Source organism: Phytophthora infestans, genomic scaffold (assembly GCF_000142945.1).
Source record: "Phytophthora infestans T30-4 supercont1.1 genomic scaffold, whole genome shotgun sequence".
NCBI classification, from domain to species: domain Eukaryota; phylum Oomycota; class Peronosporomycetes; order Peronosporales; family Peronosporaceae; genus Phytophthora; species Phytophthora infestans.
Window position 1 is genome coordinate 6,727,699 of NW_003303758.1, and position 9,583 is coordinate 6,737,281.

The window sequence follows — 9,583 nt, forward strand, 5'->3', positions numbered from 1 at the left end:
CCCTTCACCCGAAGGATTTTGAGGGTGACGCGAACCTGTATATACAGCATACATTAGTATCGAAATTTGTATGCCTCAAGGGTTGGGCGAGATGGTGAATGAATAGATTAGCGGCGTAGATGCTACGAATATCGCGCGTTGTGCTGTATATACACCGCGAATGCGCTGTATAAGGACTGGCATTGCACTAGGATCTTGCATATCACCTCATAACACGTGTACAGAACCAAATCGATCCCCCTTGGAATCTAGAGAGTTTTGTCAAAATTTAACAATAAAGGTGATCCAGAAAATGCAGATCAGTTGCATACTGAGATCAAGTATGCTAAGTTGAGGTACGGACGCAATCACGTGAAGTGTCTTCATCGCCAACATACAAACTAAAGGTCATATGGATAGAGACGCTCCTAGAGCCCACGCAATCATCGCATTAGAATCTTGACTAGTTATCCAAAGAACACTCACTCTCACTTTTCACTCTGAATCTTTCTCTTCTTCGGATGACGTTCGGCGGCGCTTGGCGGGCGACTTGCGCAGACGTATTTTACCCTGCATGTTGTCAGGAATGTCTGTGCCGTTCTTTTACAAGCTGTGCCAGATATCCCAGCAACTTCGCAGCTCTCCGTCCATGGTATGCTTCGGTTTCATGCACAGGTACACGGGAAGCGAGGTGAAGCATACATCGCAGAAGTACGTAGTAGTCCCGCCGCGTTTCCCGTCCGCAGCATGGAGCACACTTTGCAGTTGCGTTGTACACGTTTTAGCTGCCCTGAGTGGCTTCTCCACTCGTCAATTTGCTTTGCCGAATGAACGACACAGCCCAGCATCAGAAGAAGTCGGCACTTGACTGGAACGCGTACTGCAGTCTGCAGGAGGAGATTGATCTACAATAGCACTTTATACATGTTAGTCAAGACTGTATATACAACAAAAGACTTATCACACCTACCAGCGCCGAAGGTGTTGCCTTCATACATGTCATCATCTTTCATGTTGATGAGGCCTAGATGCAACTTGCGGATATATTGGACATGGGTCAAAGGACGTGTTCCGTTTGCTGCGTGAAAAGCCCGGTGTACAATGTAGCCATTGACAATAGCTAGATCCACGAGTCCCAAAAACAGCGACTGGTAGTACTTATGGAAAGTAACTGCACGCTGCAAGGAATACCGTTGTAGGCGGAGTTGATCATGCACATCAACTCCGCCCATGAACTTGTGGTAGTCCTTCACTGCTTTAGGACAACCCACTTCATGCTGCTCTCCAGACTTCTCCCTCCTCGCAACCCTCTCAAGCGCAAGATCACTCCCGGTACACAAGAAAAAAAAACTGGTTTGCTGTCCCACCACTTGATAGCAGCCATTTGCTTCACTTGTTTGGATCGAACGGTAGTGAAAGTTCCCCGCATGATATGCTTGGGTCCTTTCTTTGGGTCCTTCTTCTTGTGCCTGATACTTGCAGCGAATCCAATTCGGTTTGTCATGATCGTGCCAACGATATAGAACCCCATCAATAGTAGCTGGACAGCTAGCACCACACTGGTGTAGAAGCGATCCGTAACCACGAGCCGAAAGCCCTTGTCTTGTCCGTCAGGAAATACTGCTTTCAGGTTACGAACTACCGCAGCAGGACCCGACTTCTTGTCCACCGAAGTCGTGTCATCAATGTGTTGCTTCTTGCCTACATAGACCTCAAACCTGTATTATACAGCACATATATACAGAATATCATAGATGTAAGATATATTATACAGCGTTTCATCTCCAAACATTGCGGCAAGTACCTGATGCAGTACGCGGAGCGCGCGCAGCACAGCATAAACAACTTTGTGCCCCATTTACACGGTTTATCCTTCATGTACACGCGAGTCTTGTTGAACGACGACCGCGACGGTAGCATTCCTTCATCGAACACAAGCTCAGCAGGAGGTACAAAACCACGACGAAATGTGCGCTGCAGCACATGAACTACCTTCTGAATCTTCCAGGCATTATCAGTCTTGGCGCGTGGGTCAAGGTTGCTTGAGAAGTGCAGGTTTCGGGAAATCTCCATGAAGCGGTCTCTCGTCATATAGTTAGAGAACTTGCCACTTCCGATAGCGCCTTCATCGTTCCTTTTCCAGTGGTTAGAAATATTTTCTCGGTTTGGCTGCACGGTCCGAGCGAGAAGTAGCCCCATGAACACACAGAGTTCATGGGGAAGCACAGGCTTGACTGCCATAAGTGACATGCGTACATCTCCTCGCGAACGTAGCGGAGTCTTGTCATCCGGCCGGCGACGCTGCATGTTTTTTCGACGCTCTAAGTATGCTTCAACACGCGCCTCTGTCTGCTCATGTTTGTAGTTGTTGCTGCACACAGCGACATGTTGCCAAAGTGCCACTGGCATGAAGTAGAAGAACAGCGCTAGTGGTGAATCACCACACTTCATTGCATCTGGCGTAGGTCCGAAAGGCCCCTTCCTCAAGTCCGGGTAGCTGTTTTCTTCTCCGACGGCTTCGTATGGGCGTTGCAAGTACTCGTACACATCAGGAGATTCGGGTTCCGACCACCCAGTTGCGCTGTGCTCCCGCAGATTATTCAGGTCGTCGCCGACGACATTCCCAGCAAGCACCTTGTCTGGCCCTCCCAGTGAAGCGAGAAACGTCTCGGTAAAGTGTCGCTCTGCGACAGATTCAGCTGAGTTGATATCATCACCACCTGATTCGTCATCGTCACCTTCTCCGTGCTCGACACCGACTTCGTAACCCTCGTCTTGTAGATAATCTACGTCGATAATAGCTTCTTCATCAATCTCGTCTCCAGAGTCAAGGTCATCAAAGTCGCATGGGTCTTCTCCATCCTCCATTTTGTTGAATTTGTCTTCCACGTCGCTACACATGAGACTATCGGCTATACGACACAATGCATATCACATGTTAGACAGGGTAAGCGTAAGTTGTATATACAGGATACAAAAAAATGCACCGTCCTCGTAGTCAGAATCGCCGTTATCGTCGTCGACGATAACAACCTCGCCTTCGTCGATGGCAACTTCATCGTCACTGTCATCTTCGTCCGATGAGCCAAAAAGAGACGTCTCCATAGAAGTATGGACGGTAGGACTTGAGCGAACCACCCTGTCCCGCGGAACCAACTCGTACTCGTCATCCTCGTCTTCTGAGCTGAAAATGCCACCTCTATCTTCTGCACCACAAGCCATACATCAGTAAGTAAGGCAATTCAAGTAGACACGTGGAGAGTACATACCATTCATAGGACTCGAAGAGGCGCTCAAACGCGGAGGGGAATCACAACGCCCGGCAGCGGTCGATTCAGTCGAAACTTACGACGTCGCCTGCAATTCCTCGACGCTTGGACCAATTGGAGTTGTTGAATTAGCGACCTCAGTGCTCGACGGCGTAGGAGCTAAACGTACGCAAGAGGAACGGGCACGTTAGACAAACCAAATCATTCAGCATTGCCATGTGGCATACGTCTACCTTTTGCGGAGCACGCCGAGCTCAGCGCTTCGGCTGCTGCCATTGAATGAACTAACATAGACCAGTACAAAGTCACTTGTCAGTAATATCAGCAAGGTAAAGGCAGCGTTGTGTACGTACCGGAGGCATAGTGAGCGCACACTCGATCTTCACCCAAAACGTAGTCCTTGCCTTCGATACCGTTTGCTTTTCCGCCAGGCGGAATAAACTTCCATCGGGTCTCGATCGAGCTTGCTGGGGGTTTCTTGTGCGTCCACCCGCTCGCCTTCAGCTGGCTCCAGATGTGGCGCCAGGTTGGCGTACCGCCGTCGACGATGCGCTCGGCCCGACGTTTTTTGCGCGCAGCACACATTGGTCTCCAAATCTGCAAATTCTGAAATAAAGGAAGCTCGACAGCCACCACTCAAAAACCTGCGATATATGCTAGATAATGTGGCGCTTGTGTGTAAGACCTACAACAACTAATTTTCAGAAAAGTTAGACAGAGACTGCACTCTCTTCCCTCGCCTTTTTCTTCGCATAATAGCAGACAGAAACTGCGCAACTCATTGACTTCAGCTTTGTATGGCCTGTAACAGCGGCAGGCGTGAACAAATCGTCCGGTATACAAAAATCAAGTATAGCGTGGTTCCTGGGCTGTATAATTACAACTTAGATTGGAGGATTATCCTTTCCATAGGATTTGCTAACACATCTTATACAGCGCATCGGGTTGAAGGGGTTAAGGCTCGCGATTCAACAATCACTAGGGGTGATCGCATGCAGGAAGGAAACTCTGCTAACACTGCTGAATATTCACATGGAGCTCGAGGCCAAGCTTCGATCAGTGAAATATCTCCACGTTGTACGAGAATACAACGCTGCCGCAGATTCATTAGCCACTGAAGCGCTGGAATCGAAGCTCAGTCGTGTCATCTTGGCTGACACTTGCAAGTCGGAACTGGCGTCGCTGATTCGTATCGATGAAGACTCGGTAGATGTTTTGTCACGTGGAACAGAGCGTCAAGTACATGTACTGTCAGGCAGCGAGTCTTCAAAGTGGATAACTTTTACAAAATTTGACGATTTTGGTAATATTGCAGTGGTGACTAGGCGACAGACGAAAGCCAAGAAACGCGTCATGTTTGCAGCTGAACACTCGGAGGGGATCTCAAAAGCTCAAGAACAGCATGAAGAACGACGAAAGATGCCCAGGAGGATTCAATCAACAAAGCTTTGCCAGACCATTCTCATAACACATCCCCCGATGCGGAAGATGTTGACCCGGTAGCAATTCAGCGTGAGCGGCGCAGACGGATAATGGTGGCACCAGACGAGGAGCAGAAGTGGTCGAACATCAAGAAGGTGCTTCATGGCCAAGCAGAAGAGCTGAGTTATAAAAAATCTCGAGATGCCTGGAAGTATGCTGACCGATTCGTGTTATCAGAAGACGGCGTGCTTCACTATCTTGGATTGAATCGTCGGTACGACCACGGCTGGTAAGAAGAGACCAAGCTGTGGCTTGTGGTAACGACAACGATGATTCAAGAGGTCTTGCAGAGCTGTCACGACTCGCTGGAAGGTAGACATCAAGGTGTGGTTAGAACGTTCCATCGCGTTAAGTCCGATTATTATTGGATCGGCTTGTACGCTGACGTGGAGAAGCCTGTGAAGTCATGTCCGGATTGCAGCTCGCGTAAAAGCCGTCCGCAGCTTCGTGGATACTCGCCTGGCAATGTACTAGCCGAACGACATTTCCAGATCGCCTCGATGGACTTTGTGATTCCACTACCGAAATCGCGCAGTGGCAACACGGCGTTGCTCCTATTTCAGTGCTTGTTCACGGGATTCGTCATTGCCAAGGCTATGTCGGATCCAACCGCGCTGAGTGTATCGCAAATGTTTGAAGAATGTGTGTACCGACGGTTCGGAGCCCCATCATTAATAAGGCATGACCGCGACCCACGCTTCATGAGCGAGGGGCTCCAAGCATTCGCGGAGATGATGCAGGCAAGGTCACGAGCTACTTTGAGCTATAGATCACAGGCTAATGGACAGCAGAAACGCTCGGTGAAGTCGGTGATGGGTTCCGTACGAGTGTACGCAGAAGATCCTCCACAACAAGACTGGGACGAAATCGCCGAGAAGCTGGTATTCGCTATTAATACTTCTCAGGACACTACGAGGAAGGAAACACCGTTTTACCTCGTTCACGGTTGGGATGCGCAGTCGACGTTGCGGGCGATGGCGTCATCACTCAAATGATGACTCGGCAAGCAGTCTGACGCACTGGCGTGGCGACGCTAGATCAATCGACAACATGAGATCGCCCTCACTATGGCCAAAGATTATCAGGCTGTAGAGAAGGAGCGACGGGTTCTTTAAAACGCATAATGATACCCTGAGTCGACTGAAAAAGCTGATGTACCTCGACCAAGTGGAAACGAACACTCGGTGGACACTCCAAAAGCTTCGGAAGAGACAAATGATCCTGTAGGAGCCCCACCGAGATCTCTTTTTGCGATTGGGAGCCGGGCGTGGTTGTACATGGAATGCGTCAAACCGGGCTTGACCAAGAAATTAGCTCACCGATGGCATGGACCTTTTCGGATCAAGCGCAAGATAGAAGAGTTTGCGTACGAGCTGGAACCGCCTGACCGAAGTGGGTATCGCTTCTACCCAGTAGTGCATGTGGCGAGACTCAAGGTTGTCAACCAGTTCAACGAGTTCAACAGTCGACCGAACACTCGGTTGGTACTAGACGCGACTAATGAAGCAGGACCTGACTTCGATGAGGAACCGTTGCCTGAGGACAGCTGAGAACCAGATGAAGTTGCCGGTGAATATGAAGTCGAGGCCATCCTCGACGACAGAACACCACTGACGACGAGCACGGAGCGTGCTGTACGCGAGTCAAAGTCAAGTGGGTGGGCTATGAAGATCCAACTTGGGAACCAGCATCCAACTTGTCATGTGGAGGTCTGCTGTACGACTATTTGCGAGCCAAGAAGAGCGAGAATCGGCTGCAGATGGCGCAAGTGGCGGACGAAGACTAGCGTGGCTGGATCACGTGTGAACTGTCCACAGGGCGATGCAGCCTGTGGTAACAAACGAAAAACGTTACTGCAACAACAAATTGTATATGCATTTGAAGAACAACATAAACATGATTACGCTGTGGAGTTGGATTAAGAATAAGAAAACATGAATGCCGGCCGAGGAGCGACCACTGAAAACGAAACCTCGCGGGATCCCTCAACAGTTAGCTGCGATACTGGCGAACGTCGTGGAACATGCAGCGAGGATTCAAAGCGATTCCAATTGCCTAGCGGCGGTAGCCAAGAGTGCCAACGAAGTTGAGTTCCCACTCTCCTTCTCCTCTTCATCGGGTACCTGAACCTCGGCAGCTGGAGCCGCAGCCGGAGCCTGCAAAACCTTGGCACTAGCTTCAACAGGAGCAGGAGCCAGAGCGGGACGTGGAGTAACCGGTGGCGAGTCAAACAACGAACGCCAGGTCGAAATAACTTCAGTAGAATCCAGAGACGGGTCAACGAGCACGCTTCGGTACACATCCACGAAACGCGTACCACGAGGATTGAAGAGCTCCAGATTACACTGGCACGGGATGTACGTGGTGTTGTAAGGGTGCTGATGCGGCGCATTCATCCATCCAGTACGCCAGGGTTGACGAGCATCGAGAGCCGGAACTTCGGAAAGCAAGTCGGGAGTCCGAGGTGCAAACGGCAAGTTCTCGATCGGGTACCATGGCTTCGACGTCTCCAAAAGCAACTCACGACGAATGAGCGGTGCGCCGGAGGTACCAGAGGAAACCGAGTCACGACTCCACGCCATGTACTGCTCACGGTACTTGTTACGGAGACGATCGGCACGACGGTCGCGCTCACTGAAGTTCTTCTTCAACAGAGCTCTCAGTTCCTTCAAGAGCTCCGTGTCGTGACCGCCCTTCTTGGCTTCTTCGACAAGACCTCGCCCAATGCCAGCCAGCGGAAGCCAGTGGAGACGCTCCCATAACGCGAGCCCGAGGTCACCCTGCTTGCCGCCGTCACCCCGAAGGTTTGCCCAGATCATCTTGAGACGAGTCTCAATTGGAGCACGTTTGAAGATGGGGGCGCTTGGATCGAGGTCGACGGTGTCGAAGGGACACGCCTGAAGAGGATAGAGCTGTCGGAGTTGCTGGTACGGGTGATCAGGATTCGAGTAGTCGAAGTACACTTGGAGACCCTCCAACGTCGTACGGACGGTTACCTCACCAGCTGGTTCGGGAAGGGTCATGCTCAAGAGTCGTTCGAAACACTTCTTGGCACCTGCGTCGGCAAACTCCATGTCCAAGTACGGAAGAACCCACGGTGGCAAGGTGGACGAATCCGGCACCGTAGGGCGAGCACCAGGCAACACACGGTGAGGCAATGGTTCTACCGACGGTGCACCACCACGACGCGGCACCGAAGTGTATGTGGCCGTGATCTGGCGCCCAGGTCCAGCATCGAGAGTCCGAGAGAACAGACGAGGAGACGCCGGAGCAGGAGGTGAAGATGGTGGTGCTTGTTGGCTTGACGATGACGGAGGAGGCGGACCACCGACTATGATCGGACCAGCGGCCATCGACGAAGGATTTGGCCGAGAAGGAGTCGGAGGCCGAGCAGGGCCAAGACCGCTCAAGTTGCCGTCGGAATCTTCGACAGCTTCGGCATCGACTGTACCTGAATGTTCGGTAGGTGGCGGAACATCACCGCCACCACTTGTACCATCAGGAGAACCATCCACCGAGCGTTCTTCGCCATCCACGTTATCTCCACGATCGTCATCAACATTTCCATCGTCATCAATCTCCATCGAAAAGTCGGGCGAAGAAACACTTGGCACGGCCGCTGTTGGAACAGTCGGAGCCGGCTTTGAAGACACGGAGGCTTGTGGAGCAGCTTCAACAGGGGCAAGCCCTTCATTAGAAACTACTCCCGAGACTTCAACCATCTTGGAAGTCGCAGCAGACGACGAAGCAGCCTTGCCTGGTGGGGCAGTGCTGTCCGATTCTTCACCATCATCACCTGCGCCAAACATCAGTCGAAATTGCTCGGCCTCACGCAAGGCCTCTGCAGCGGCACGTATGGCTGCTGGAGAAGGAGAGATCGTCGACGCTGGCGGCTTGGCCACATCATGAGGACCCTGAGGCGGGGACGAAGGCGCGTCAGGAAGACCGAAAACATCGTCGTGATCCCCAGGGTCCACGTCTTTACCCGAAGACTCGGTGGCAGTTGCATGAGCCGACGGGGCAACACTTGGATCAACATCCACCATGTCGACGTCGCTCTGGTCACCGCTGAGGTCGTCCACGGCGGGAGTTGAGGAAGGCGCTGGCGATCATGAGCTAGGGGAAGATGGTACAGACTTGGACCGAGTCTTCATCTGACGTCGGGGCGACTTGGCGGGAGAGCGAAGACGAGTCTTCTGGCGCTTCTTCTGGGCGGCTTGCTTCCATGTCTTCGGACTGAGCAGCGACCTACGTGCCGACGTGGGAGTTAAAGTGTCGGCCGGTGGCGCATCACCGAGACCAGCAGCTGCCATCGAAGTACTGGCCTTGTCCGTCGGGATGGGAGCCTTGTCTTCGTCAGAATCGTCCAGCTCGTCGTCTGACTCCTTTCCACCTGGTCGAAGGCGCTTGGGGGGCTTCCCATGGGCCACTTGATGAGCCGCCTTTGCCAAAGCTGCAGGAAGCGCTTGTGGATCGTCCGAAGACGCGGCAGCAGACTGTATGCGCTACAAAGCAACCAACGTCTCTTGGTCCAAGTCCAGAACGTCCAGGTCCAGCTCACCCGCAGTCAGGCATGTCACTAAAGATTGTGAATGAGCGCTAGTTGCTGAACTCACGGTGGAAAGAACAACATGAGGAACGCACCATCAGCAGTCAGCCGCAGTACCTCCGGATCCATCCTAGCCAGTCACGTGTGCACGGAGAGTGCGATTCACTTAGAGGAGGCGAGTGTTACGATCTTGCTGGTTCTCGAGGGCCTTGAGCGTGTCGTTGTCGACATACTTGCCGACAACGACACGCTCAAGGTCCTCGACAGAAGCAGATACAAACGCAGTGATTGGTCTAAATAAATA